The sequence below is a fragment of the Macaca fascicularis genome, chromosome 16, assembly GCF_037993035.2.
Source record: "Macaca fascicularis isolate 582-1 chromosome 16, T2T-MFA8v1.1".
Taxonomy (NCBI): domain Eukaryota; kingdom Metazoa; phylum Chordata; class Mammalia; order Primates; family Cercopithecidae; genus Macaca; species Macaca fascicularis.
In genome coordinates, this window is record NC_088390.1 from 55,608,129 (window position 1) to 55,621,663 (window position 13,535).

The following is a 13,535-nucleotide window of genomic DNA, read 5'->3' on the forward strand; positions in this document are numbered from 1 at the left end:
TTTTAACTTTTTTTTTTTTAGATGGAGTTTTGCTCTTGTTACCCAGGCTGAAGTACAATGGCACGATCTCGGCTTACTGCAACCTCTGCCCCCCAGGTTCAAGTGATTCTCTTGCCTCAGCCTCCCAATTAGCTAGGATTACAGGCATGTGCCACCATGCCTGGCTAATTTTGTATTTTTAGTAGAGACAGGATTTCTCCATGTTGGTCATGCTGGTCTTGAACTCCTGACCTCAGGTGATCCTCCCGCCTTGGCCTCCTAAAGTGCCCGATTGTAGGTGTGAGCACTGCACCTAGCCTTTTTTTTTTTTTTTTTTTTTTTTGAAGACAGGGTCTCTCTGTCCTAGACTGGAGTACAGTGGCATGATTATGGCTCACTGCAGCCTTGACTTCCAGTCTCGTGTGATCCTTCCACCTCAGCCTCCCAAGTAGCAGGTACTACAGGCACTGTCACAAGTATTATAGGCATCAGGCCAGACACCACCATGTCCAGCTAATTTTTGTATTTTTTGTAGAGACAGAGTCTCACCATGTTGCCCAAGCTGGTCTGAAACTTTTGGGCTCAAGCGGTCTGCCCACCTTGGCCTCCCAAAGTGCTGGGATTATAGGCGTGAGCCACTGTGCCCGACCCTAGTTTTAACTCTTTAAAAAATACTTTTATCTTGAGTTAGGAATTCAGTCTGTAATTGGCTCAGTTTTAACCATCCTTAACCTAGCCAAGGGCCAGGAATTAAACAGACTTCTAAACAGCCAAATTAAATGTCTCAGGCATTAAAGTTTGTTATCTTGACATACTGAAGAAGCATTTAAGGGCGAAGTGCTTATTTACCCTTATTTTATTTAATTTTTTATTTTTCTTTTTGGAGACAGAGTCTTGCTCCGTTGCTCGGGCTGGAGTGCAGTGGCACAATCTCAGCTCATTGCAACTCCTGCCTCCCAGGTTCAAGTGATTCTCTTGCCTCAGGCTCCTGAGTAGCTGGAATTACAGGCACCTTCCACAATGCCTGGCTAATTTTTTTTATTTTTAGTAGAGACAGGGTTTTGCCTTTTTGCCCAGGCTGGTCTCAAACTCCTGACCTCAGGTGATCCACCTTCCTCGGCCTACCAAAGTGCTGGGATTACAGGCATGAGCCACCACACCCGGCCGGTTCTTTTTTAAGGTAACAATTTCTAGTGAATTTTTTTTTTATTATTAATAGAAGAATATTTTCATAACAGAGTCAAGTGTTGAAGCAAAAACCACAGTGTCAGGATTAAAGATCTGTAAATTAAAGTCAGAAATATAAGATGTTGGCCATATACCTACAGAAGCACAAAACTGCATAACAAAGTAAGGCATCACTTGACTGATGTAGCAAACATAGCACAGGTAGAGCATTCCTAATCTGAAATCTGAAATGCTTCAAAATCTGAAACTTTTTGAGTGCTGAGATGATGTCACAAGTTACTTTGAACATACTACTTTTTCACTGTTTTTTTTTTTTTCCTTTTTTTTTTTATTTTTGAGACAGAGTTTTGCTCTTATTGCCCAGGCTGGAGTGCAATGGCGCTATCTCTGCTCACCGCAACCTCCACCTCCTAGGTTCAAGCAATTCTCCTGCCTCAGCCTCCCAAGTAGCTGGGATTACAGGCTTGCGCCACCACGCCTGGCTGATTTTGTATTTTTAGTGGAGAGAGGGTTTCTCCATGTTGTTCAGGCTGGGCTCAAACTCCCAATTTCAGGTGATCTGCCTACCTTGGTCTCCCAAAGTGTTGGGATTACAGGCGTGAGCCACCACACCTGGCCACTTTTTCACTGTATTAATGGTACATCATATTCTTTTTTTTTTGAAATGGAGTCTCACTGTCACCCAGCCTGGAGTGCAGTGGCGTGATCGCAGCTCACTGCAGCCTCCACCTCCTGAGTTCAAACAATTCTCCTGCCTCAGCCTCCCTAGTAGCTGGGACTACAGGCACACGCCACCACACTCGGGTAATTTTTGTATTTTTAGTGGAGACCAGGTTTCACCATTTTGGCCAGGATGGTCTTGATCTCCTGAGCTTGTGATCCGCCCGCCTTGGCTTCCCAAGTCGCTGGGATTACTGGTGTGAGCCACCGTGCCTGGCCCAAGGTAGCCAATTCTTTAAACCCATCTGGCCGGGCACAGTGGCTCATGACTGTAATCCCAGCACTTTGGGAGGCCGAGGTAGGAGGATCACCTGAGGTCAGAAGTTTGAGGCCAGCCTGGCCAACACAGAGAAACCCCGTCTCTACTAAAAATATAGAAAATTAGTCTGGCGTGGTGGTGGATGCCTGTAATCTCAGCTACTGGGGAGGCTGAGGCAGGAGAATTGGTTGAACCCTGGAGGCGGAGGTTGCAGTAAGCCGAGATCATACCACTGCACTTCAACCTGGGCAACAAGAGCAAAACTCCGTCTCAAAAAAAAGAAAACCCATCTACCCCCATAGGCTTGTGAGACTCTGGGTGGAAGAAGTGCTGCTAGACAGGGCCTGTGTGTTTGGAAAACAATCTCTCAGAGCGTTTGTGATTGTAACTGCCTCACTCTTCCCTCTAATTCAGAAACCATTGCTTAAGAGTGGAAAAAAAAAAAAACCCATTAATTGTCTGTCTTCTGCTGTCACCCAAAAACAATCAGCTTGCTCTTTTTGTAGTTCATGAGCATGATGATTGGGTGTTCATGCAGGTGTGTGAGATACGCCACCCTTGAACCTTGTTACAACATTGGCACATTACCCATCAGACCTGAAAAAAAAAAACATAGAAGACTTGTGTGACCAAATGTGTGGGGGAGGGCAGGTGCGGTGGCTCATGCCTATAATCCCAGCACTTTGGGAGGCTGAGGCAGGTGGATTGCTTGAGCCCAGGAGTTTGAAACCAGCCTGAGCAACATGATGAAATCCCATCTCTATAAAAAATACAAAAATTAACTGAGCGTGTTGGCATGTGCTTGTAGTCCCAGCTGCTTGGAAGGCTGAGGCAGGAGGATTGCTTGAGCCCTGAAGGTCAAGGTTGCGGTGAGCAGGGATTGTGTCACCTGCACTCCAGCCCAGGCAACAGAATGAGACCCTATCTTAAAAAGCAAACAAATAAAAAATATGGGAGTGGTTTTCCCTACCAGCAAGCAATCAGTTCTGCATCAGGTACCAGCTAGGTGTCATCTACCTTAATTCTGACACTGTCTACTTGGAGATAGTGTCAGATCCCACAGTTTGAGGGCTCAGTCGACCACTGCCAACACTTATGCCAATCTCAAGACTCAGGTTATTTTACCTGTGCTTCTGACCAACCTGCCATATATATATATATATATATGTACATATATATGTGTGTGTGTGTGTATAATATAGATACTATAATTTGTTTTCTTCATGAGATGAGGGTCTTGCTGTGTTGCCCAGGCTGATCTTGAATTCCTGGGTGCAAGCTGTCTTCCTGCCTCAGCCTCTGAATCACTGGGATTACAGTTATGTACCACCTTGCCCAGCTACTGTCTTTTATTTCTGATGAATCTCTGTGTCCAGTACAGTCTCCAACTGGCTATAAACCGGGGTTCCCACAACCCCCCTTCTCAGGTTCAGTTGATTTACTGAGTGGTTCACAGAACCTGGGGAAACACTTATGTTTACTGTTACAAAGGATGAAAAGATACATAAAGCAAGGTATGGGGTTAGTGGTACAGAGCTTCCATGCCCTCCCTGTGCATGTCACCCTGCAGGAACCTCCATGTGTTCAGCTATTTGGAAGATCTCTCAACCTTGTTCTTTTGAGTTTTTATGGAGGCGTCACTACGTAGGTATGAAACCATTGGCCATTGGTGATCAACTTCACCTTCAGCCCCTTTCCCCTCAGCCCTTTTCCCCTCCCGGGAGGTTGTGTGGGGTGGGCTGAAAGTCCTAACCCTCTAATTATGCTTTTGGTCTTTCCAATGACCAGCTACCATCCTTAAGCTACTACATAGGGGCTGCCAGCCATGAATCTACTTATTAACATACAAAAAGACATCTCTCTGGAAATTCTAAGGATTTTAGGAATTATATGTTAGGAAACTGGGTCGGAGACCACATATGTATTTCACAATATGACACTGTTACATTCTTATATAATCTTGCATTTTATTTTTTTATCTGTTGATCTGTCCATGTTGATATACATATGCATCTAATTCTTTCCTTTTAACTGCTGTGTATTCTATCACATGACTATACCACTATCCATCTTCATTACCACATTATATATTACAAACGTTGTTGCAGTAACATTTGGTGCATGTGTAAGATCTTCTTAAAGGTATATCTTTTAGAAATAGGATGCCAGGTTTTAGGATATATGTTTGTAAAATTAACTGGATATGGTAACATTGCTTGTCAAAGGAGTGCAGTGATTTATATTCCTATCAGTAGTAGAAAAGACTTCTTATTTTCCTATATCTTTGCCAACACTTTTCTTTTCTCTCTTCTCTTCTCTTCTCTTTTTTTGAGACAGAGTATCGCTCTGTCACCCAGACCGGAGTGCAGTGGAGCAATCTTGACTCACTGCAACCTCTGCCTCCTGGGTTCAAGCAATTCTGCTGCCTCAGCCTCCCAAGTAGCTGGGATTACAAGCACACGCCTCCTCCATGTCTGGCTAGTTTTTGTGTTTTTAGTAGAGTCCGGATTTTACCATGTTCTCTAGGCTGGTCTTGAACTCCTGACCGCAAGTGATCCACCCACCTCAGCCTCCCAAAGTTCTGGGATTACAGATGTGAAACCACCTTATATATATGTATACACACACACACACACACATAACTATACATGTGTATACATATATATCACTGCCTCCTGTGTTCATGCCATTCTCCTGCCTCAGCCTCCTGGTAGCTGTGAGTACAGGCGCCCGCCAACGACGCCCGGCTAATTTTTTTTTTTTTTTTTTTTTTTTTTTTTGAGACAGAGTCTTGCTCTGTCGCCCAGGCTGGGGTGCAGTGGCCGGATCTCAGCTCACTGCAAGCTCCGCCTCCCGGGTTTAGACCATTCTCCTGCCTCAGCCCCCCGAGTAGCTGGGACTACAGGCGCCCGCCACCTCGCCCGGCTAGTTTTTTGTATTTTTTAGTAGAGACGGGGTCTCACCGTGTTAGCCAGGATGGTCTCGATCTCCTGACCTCGTGATCCGCCCGTCTCGGCCTCCCAAAGTGCTGGGATTACAGGCTTGAGCCACCGCGCCCGGCCCCGGCTAATTTTTTTTTGTATTTTTTTTTTTTTTTTTGAGACGGAGTCTGGCTCCGTCGCCCAGGCTGGAGTGTAGTGGCTGGATCTCAGCTCACTGCAAGCTCCGCCTCCCGGGTTTGCGCCATTCTCCTGCCTCAGCCTCCCGAGTAGCTGGGACTACAGGCGCCCGCCACCTCGCCCGGCTATTTTTTTGTATTTTTTAGTAGAGACGGGGTTTCACTGTGTTAGCCAGGATGGTCTCGATCTCCTGACCTCGTGATCCGCCCGTCTTGGCCTCCCAAAGTGCTGGGATTACAGGCTTGAGCCACCGCGCCCGGCCTTTTTTTGTATTTTTAATAGAGACGGGGTTTCACAGTGTTAGCCAGGATGGTCTCGATCTCCTGACCTCGTGATCTGCCCACCTCGGCCTCCCAAAGTGCTGGGATTACAGGTCTGAGCCACTGCGCCTCACCTGGCTGCCACTTCTTATTTTTATTTGCTTTTGTCAGATCACTGGTGTGCTTGAGCATGTTTTACATTTACTGGTGATTCTACTTCTCTGCGAATTGCCTATTCAGTTTTATTCACTGATAACTGGCAACAAACTATGTCTGGAAGTATATAGCTATATATTTTTAATGATTTTATAGTATTCCATTATAGGATCATCACTTAGGTGAAAAGGATCATTATTTGGGGATCTGGAGTTTAAAAGAGACTTAAGAGATATATTATCCAAATGTAATGTATGAACCTTGTTTGGATCATGAGTGTAAAAACATTTATGAGACATCCTGGAAAACTGGATATTCCTTATTATATCATTAGAGGTTGGGAAATGATGCTATTTCAATCCATTTATTCCTTCAACATTTATCAGCTAAATTTTCTTGTAAAGGAAACTTCCCCTCATCAACTGTTTGGTTACCCTAAGGTATAGTTTGTATATAAGAAAGACAAAAAGTGCTGGATTCATCAATTCATACTTCAATAATTTCCAAGTGTTCTTTCTTGTTTTGCTTCTCTCCTCACTACTTTTAAAAATAGCATACTATTCTGGTTTCATGGGAGCAATGACTTTTCTGTGGTCCCTGAGTATATTAATTATAGTTTTCATTTGTTTCCTGTTTTGTTTGTTTCTTCAGAGTCCCATTTTCATTTCTTATAGTTTTGGTTTCTCTCTTTCAGGCTAGAACTTAAAGTGCCTTATAATTCTTAATTATCTCTTCATGTTTTAAAAGTGAGGCACTAAAAAAGGAGGGTTGGAAGCTTTGTGTGCCTGGATACAGTTTACTGCCTCTTGGGAACCCAGATTTCAGTATCCCATGGTCCTTTCATAGAGACATTTGAGTTTTTCCAGAGAAGGATAATCTCTTTGAGGGGTGGCTGGTGGAGTGGTAGGTAAGCCTAGTTATCTACATTATTGCAACCTGGGTGAAGGCAGGAAGGAGGCCCTATTACTGTTTTTAGTATGTAGACTTCAGACTTTCATGTAATTTCACTTATCATTTGGCACCTGCCTGGCTGTGCCTAGAATGTTCCTAGTCTAAAATCTCTGGTTCAGTTTATTCAGAAGACAAACCTCTTATTTCCTATGTAGTTGAGCAAGGAAGGCCACCTGGCCACTCTGCTATGGGAGTGTTTACTTACTAGAAATATTACTAACTAGTGATTTTAGACTTCCACTGAACTCTCTTGTTTTCATTCCCATCATCACATACCACACCAGTTTTCTATTACATATTTTCCATAGTATGAATCTATTATAATTTTCTTATCTACTGTCTGTTGATAGACATTTAAATTATCTTCCAGTTTTGAACTGTTACATATAGCCCTTCAGTGAATGTCTTTGTACATGCCCCTTTCTGCATATTTGCTTTTTAATGGCAGGACAAACTTTTCATATTAAACACCACTGATACTTTTATTCCAGTTTGTTTTAAACTTTTTTAAAATTTATTTTTATTTTTTGTTTTTTAAAAAGAAAAGGGGTTTTGCTGTTTTGCCCAGGCTGCTCTCAACTTCCTGAGCTCAAGCAGTCTGCCCACCTCAGCCTCCCAAAGTGCTGGGATTACAGGCATGAGCCACTTTGCCTGGCCAACTTTTTTTTTTTTTACAGAAATATCCAAACATTGAAGATTAGAGAGAATAGTAGAATATATATGAACTCCCATATACCCATCATTCAACTTCAACAGTTACCAACAATATGCCAGTATTTTTTCTTTAGAAAAAAAAAAATTAAGAGACATTTGCTCGCTCTGTAGCCCAGGCTGTCGTGCAGTGGTGTGATCATAGCTCACTGCAGCTTAGAACTCCTGGGCTAAAGCAGTCCTCCCAGTTTAGCTTCCTGAGCAGCTAGAACTACAGGTGTCTGCCACCACGTCCAGCTAAATTTTTCTTTTCTTTTTTGTGGAGACGAGGGTCTCTTTGTGTTCCTCAGGCTGTTCTCAAACTCTTGGCCTCAAGTGATCTTCCCACCTTGGCCTCCCATAGCACTGAGATTACAGGCATGAGCCACTGTGCCTGGCCAAGCCAATGTTTTTTTCACCTGTGCTTCCCTACCTCCCTTCAGCATTTTCACCATAATATTAAGGCAGACAAGACTATATCATTGTATCCTTAGGAGATAGGGCTGTTTAACAAATATAGAAACCACAACATCAGTATCACATCTAAAATTTATAAACAATTGCTCTTTAATAATATTTAATACTTAATAAGTGTTCACATTTCCCTAATTGTCTCACAAATGTAGTTTTGTAGTTGGTTGTTTTCAATCAGTATCTAAACAAGAGAGTCTACACATTTATACTGGATTCAATATGTCTCAAGTTTCTCTTTATATATAATGGTTCTTTTTTTCTTTTTTCCCCACTTGACGTTTATTGTAGAAGAAACCAAATTATTTGTGTTAAAATTTTTTCACATTTTGGACTTGGGAGGATTACATCCCTTGAGTGTTATTTAATATGGTCTTCAATCCTGTCTTATCTCTTAAAAGAAATTACATTTAAAAACAATTACATTTAACTAATTAATATAATATCTTGATGGACACTTAATAAGTCAGCCTTTTATTTGATATTATTTTTTAGACAAGTTCTGTAGTCAAAAGTATTTAAATGGGTATTCTTTTTCTTTTCTTTTTTCTTCTGCATCTTTATTCCAACAAGCAACAACCTCTAGGGAATTTTTTTTTTTTAACTTTGGGAGCTTGTCTTTTCAAAGTATTCATTTGTTTTTCTCCAGAACAGTGGGGCGAAACAGTCCCTATAAGCCATCTGGACTTGAAAGCATTTTGCTTCATCACAAAGCTTACTCTTTTTAGATCCTGACATAAGTCTGTATTGTCCACTGATTTTTTTTTTTAAACAATGTCTAGTTGCTCCCAGGAGAGTTGTCTGAAGTCACTTCAATGTTGTTGCTGGCCTGTTAGTTATTGAAAGGGGAGAGGGGTATTTAGTGAAGATGTGTTATTATACATGCTGAAAAAGCTCATTCACAGGCCCTTAATGCCCCTAGCCTTTAAAAAGAAAAGTATTTATGTGTGTGAGAAGAACAGAGAAAAGGGGAAGAGTATGTGTATTTTATACCAACATACCTGAGTGATCTGACAAATTCTTGTGCTGAGAAGGCTCGCTGGAATTTCCAGGAGTAATATGGTTTTATAATTTGCAAAAAAAAAAAAAAAACCCAAAAAACAAACAAATAAAAAAAACCCTGCCCCTCTCCTGCCACGATTTTGCTGTTGGCCTAACTCTATCATGATTATTCTAAGGTTTGCCAAGTGTAGCAGAGGGTGACCAACTTTATAAAGTCATGCCGCTGGCAATCAATTAAGTCACATTAAATCAGTAATGAGTATCCTAGACTTTTTATGAGCATTCATTTCCTTTTTTCTTTTTTTGGATACCAGGTCTTGATCTGTCGCCCAGGCTCGAGTGCAGTGGCTCATTCTCAGCTCACTGCAATCTCTGCCTCCTGGGCTTGGTGATCCCTTCCCACCTCAGCCTCTGAGTAGCTGGGACTACAGGTGCACACCACTACACCAGGCTAATTTTCATGTTTTTCGTGGAGACAAGGTTTCATTATGTTGCTCCAGCTGGCATTGAACTCCTGAGCTTGAGTGATCAGCCCTCCTTGGCCTCCCAAAGTGCTGGGATTATACAAGCTTGAGCCACCATGCCTGGCCTGTGCTTTTTCTTGTTCACATATATAATTTCAATGTGGTTACACTATATACAGACTTGAACTATGTGATTGTTAAAAGTTTCATTTCATATTCAGAGTTTGAAATGTTACCTTTTCATTTCAGAAAGTCTTCAGAAATCCTGTTATATGCAAACCTGACTGAGCTGTAAACCAGTGTTGTGCTGTTATCCTATGTTGGTATTACCTAGGCAGTAACAGAAATATCAGTTGTCTCTTATCAGCCTTAACCTCAAATTAGGTGACTGTTGAATTATGCAAGATCTTTTGCAAATCCATCTTTTTTATAAAATGCAATTACCCATGATTAAGACCTTTCATCTTCTGTTAAATTTCAATCAATAGAACACAGGGCTCTCTTATAACCGATTACATTTCCCAGTACCATGGAATATTTAAAACAGGAGGGGCTCAAGTTGTGTTTTGAAAAGATGGATGGATGAATGTAATCTTTTTTTTTTTTTTTTTTTTTTTTGAGATGGAGTCTTGCTCTGTTGCCCAGGCTGGAGTGTAGTGGCGGGATCTCGGCTCACTGCAATCTCCGCCTCCCAAGTTCAAGCAATTCTCCTGCCTCAGCCTCCCCAGTATCTGGGATTCCAGGCACTTGCCACCATGCCTGGTTAATTTTTGTATTTTTAGTAGAGATGGGGTTTCACTGTGTTGGCCAGGCTGGTCTTGAACTCCTTACCTCATGATCTGCCCGCCTCTGCCTCCCAAAAGTGCTGGGATTACAGGCTTGAGCCACTGCGGAACCTTATTTGTCTTTTTACTCCCTTTGTGAATCAGAGAGATTTTCAACTTATTCTTTGGTTTATAGTTTACCTTTACATCGACTCAAATTTTAATAGTGAATTGTAGTTACCTGGGCATGCCATGATCTTTAGACCTTTGCATGTGCTGTGTAACCTCTGCCTGGAATGTCTTTATCTCAGTAAAAGTTTTATACAAGCCATTCCTTTTAGAGTAAGCTAAAATTACTTCTCTCTTTTTAAAAAAATAGTATATATGGCCAGGCGCGGTGGCTCACACCTGTAATCCAGCACTTTGGGAGGCTGAAGCAGGTGGATCACCTGAGGTCAGGAGTTCGAGACCAGCCTGGCCAACATGGCGAAATCCTGTCTTCTACTAAAAATACAAAAAAACAGCTGGGCGTGGTGGTGGGCACCTGTAGTCCCAGCCACTCGGGAGGCTGAGGCAGGGAGAATTGCTTGAATCCGGTAGGCAGATTGCAGTGAGTTGAGATCATGCCACTACATTCCAGCCTGGGTCAGAGAGTGAGACTCCGTATCAAAAAAAAAAAAAAGTGTGTGTGTATATATATATAATGAAAAAGTATATGTATACATATATACTTATATATATTGTAATTATGTCTATAATTTTATTTTATTTCAATAGTTTTTGGGTAACAGGTAGTTTTTGGTTACATGGATAAGTTCTTTAGTGATGATTTCCAAGATTTAGGTGCACCTGTTGACTTCCTTTTTTTTTTTCTTTTTGTGAGACAGAGTTTCGCTCTTGTTGCCTAGGCTGGAGTGCAATGGCACAATCTCAGCTCACTGCAACCTCTACCTCTTGGGTTCAAGTGATTCTCTTGCCTCAGCCTCCTGAGTAGCTGGAATTACAGGCGCCCACCACCAGGCCCAGCTAATTTTTGTATTTTTAGTAGAGACAGGGCTTCACCATGTTGGCTAGGCTGGTCTCGAACTCCTGACCTCAAGTAATCCGCCTGCCTCGGCCTCCCAAAGTGCTGGGATTATAGGTAGGAGCCACCGCGTCCCCGATTTCTCTCTCTCTGTGTGTGTGTGTGTGTGTGTGTGTGTGTGTGTGTGTGTGTGTTTTGTTGTTGTTGTTTTTGAGACAGAATCTCCCTCTTGCTCACGCTGGAGTGCAGTGGCACGATCTCGGCTCACTGCAACCTCTGCCTCCCGGGTTCAAGCGATTTTCCTGCCTCAACCTCCTGAGTAGCTGGGACTACAGACACATGCCACCACACCTGGCTAATTTTAGTATTTTTAATAGATACAGGGTTGCACCATGTTGGTCAGAGTGGTCTCCATCTCTTAACCTTGTGACCCACCCGCCTCGGCCTCCCAAAGTGCTGGGATTACAAGTGTGAGCCACTGTGGCCCCTCCACCTTTTTTTTTTTCTTTTTGAGACGGAGTCTCACTCTGTTGCCCAGGCTGGAGTGCAGTGGTGTGATCTCGGCTCACTGCAAGCTCCACTGACCAGGTTCACACCATTCTCCTGCCTCAGCCTCCCAAGTAGCTGGGACTACAGGCTCCCACCACCACGTCCGGATAATTTTTTTGTATTTTTAGTAGAAACAGGGTTTCACCGTGTTAGCCAGGATGGTCTTGACCTCCTGACGTCATGATCCGCCCTTGGCCTCCCAAAGTGCTGAGATTACAGGCATGAGCCACCGCACCTGGCCCCGACTTCCCTTTTTTAAAGTAGATTTAGTCACTTCTTCCTCTCTGCTTTCATTATAGCACTTAGCATGTTACATTGTCAATGTTTATGGTACGTCTTTGATGGCTCTCATACAGTGAGTACTCCTATTGGATGGGTGGACAAAGAGTTTTAGTTTTATATTTAACATGTTATTTTATCTAAGAATAAATCTTATGAATGACATGACCTAGTTTATAGTAAATGTCGTCATACTGCCTAACTGCCTAACATATGGAGAATAGGCATTGTGAATAGGTGTGTGGCTTAACTATTAGAACAACTTTTTCCTAGTCTCTTAACTATGACAATTTTTTCTTTGACTACAAAGTGACGGACTGGGATGTTTCTTATTTTTATGTTATCTCAGTCAGTTTGTGTGTTAAGTGAAAATTATAGAAGTAGAAAGCAGATATGTTTCTTTGAAGTAAATCAAGAAAGCTTTAAAAAGAGGATCAGGGCCGGGCATGGTTGCTCATGCCTATAATCCCAGCAATTTGGGAGGCTGAGGCAGGAGGATCGCTTGAGCTCAGGAGTTCGAGACCAGGCTGGGCAACATGGTGAGACCTTGTCTCTACTAAAAATAAGAGATAAAAAAAATTTAGCTGGGTATAGTGGCATGTGCCTGTAGTCCCAGCTACTCAGAAGGCTGAGGTGGGAGGATCACTTGAGCCCAGGAACTTGAGGCTGCAGTGAGCCGTGATTGCACCACTTCACTTCCAGCCTGGATGACAGAACAACACTTCATCTCTAAAAAATAAATAAAAATTAAAAATTAAATTAAAAAATAAAGAAGGTCAGCAATGCTTGTACTATACAAATCGAGTAATGAGGTTCAGCAGAACTCACATGCTACCAGCCCAACTAAGATCTCTGAATGTAGAAGGGAAGCAGAAAGCCCTGTTGGAGAACTTTCTTTTTAGTGTAACCCATGCCACTTATTGCCTAAGTATTTTATTGATAGTATGAAAAGGTTAGGTATAGAGAGAAAGAAACTATTCTCATTACTTCCCTTATGCTATACTTCCAACCCTCATCCAGGAAAAAAGAGGACTCTTATTAGGACCATGAATCCAAACCTTTTTCTGCCAAGAGCTGTGTTTTGGCATCTGTTTGAATTTCATGACACCGTCTCTGTTTCTATTCCAGTTTTCTCATTCTTAAATTCTTATATCAATATTTCCCACTTTCACATGGTTGCTAATTGCTATATAGAGCTACGCCATTTCTGAAGTATTTTTGTAATTATGAGTGTTCCGCTTTCTGAGCTATTCCACCTTACAGCAACTTTTGTTCATGAGGTTACCTATATTGTCAGTGATATTTCTCAAAACAATGGCCCAAAACTAGACAATTTGATGGATATTTTTCTTGGATAGCAATTTAGCAACTTCCAGTGACTTGTTACTTTTTCTTGATTCTTGATTATTCTTTGAAAGTTAGCATTACATTTATCCTACTAGGCTTTCAATGCCCTGTGTAAGCTATTAAGGATGTCTTATCAGAACTGAGGAATATTTATTTTAGATGCATATTAATGATTAGCATTTTATTTTTTATTTTATTATTTTATTTATTTATTTTTTGAGATGGAGTCTCACTGTCACCCAGGCTGGAGTGCAGTGGCTCCATCTTGGCTCACTGCAACCTCTGCCACCCAGGTTCAAGCGATTCTCCTGTG

The 13,535-nt window shown here is 42.0% G+C and overlaps 1 protein-coding gene and 1 non-coding gene across 11 annotated transcripts in view; both read left to right on the forward strand.

The window, feature by feature from the left end:
* SPAG9 (sperm associated antigen 9) overlaps positions 1-13,535 on the forward strand; it is a 163,488-nt gene that overhangs the window by 18,190 nt on the left and 131,763 nt on the right. The window lies entirely within an intron of this gene.
* LOC123569642 (small nucleolar RNA U13) lies at positions 2,641-2,744 on the forward strand. Its single transcript, XR_006693456.1, has one exon. It is a non-coding gene; the product is annotated as a small nucleolar RNA U13 (small nucleolar RNA).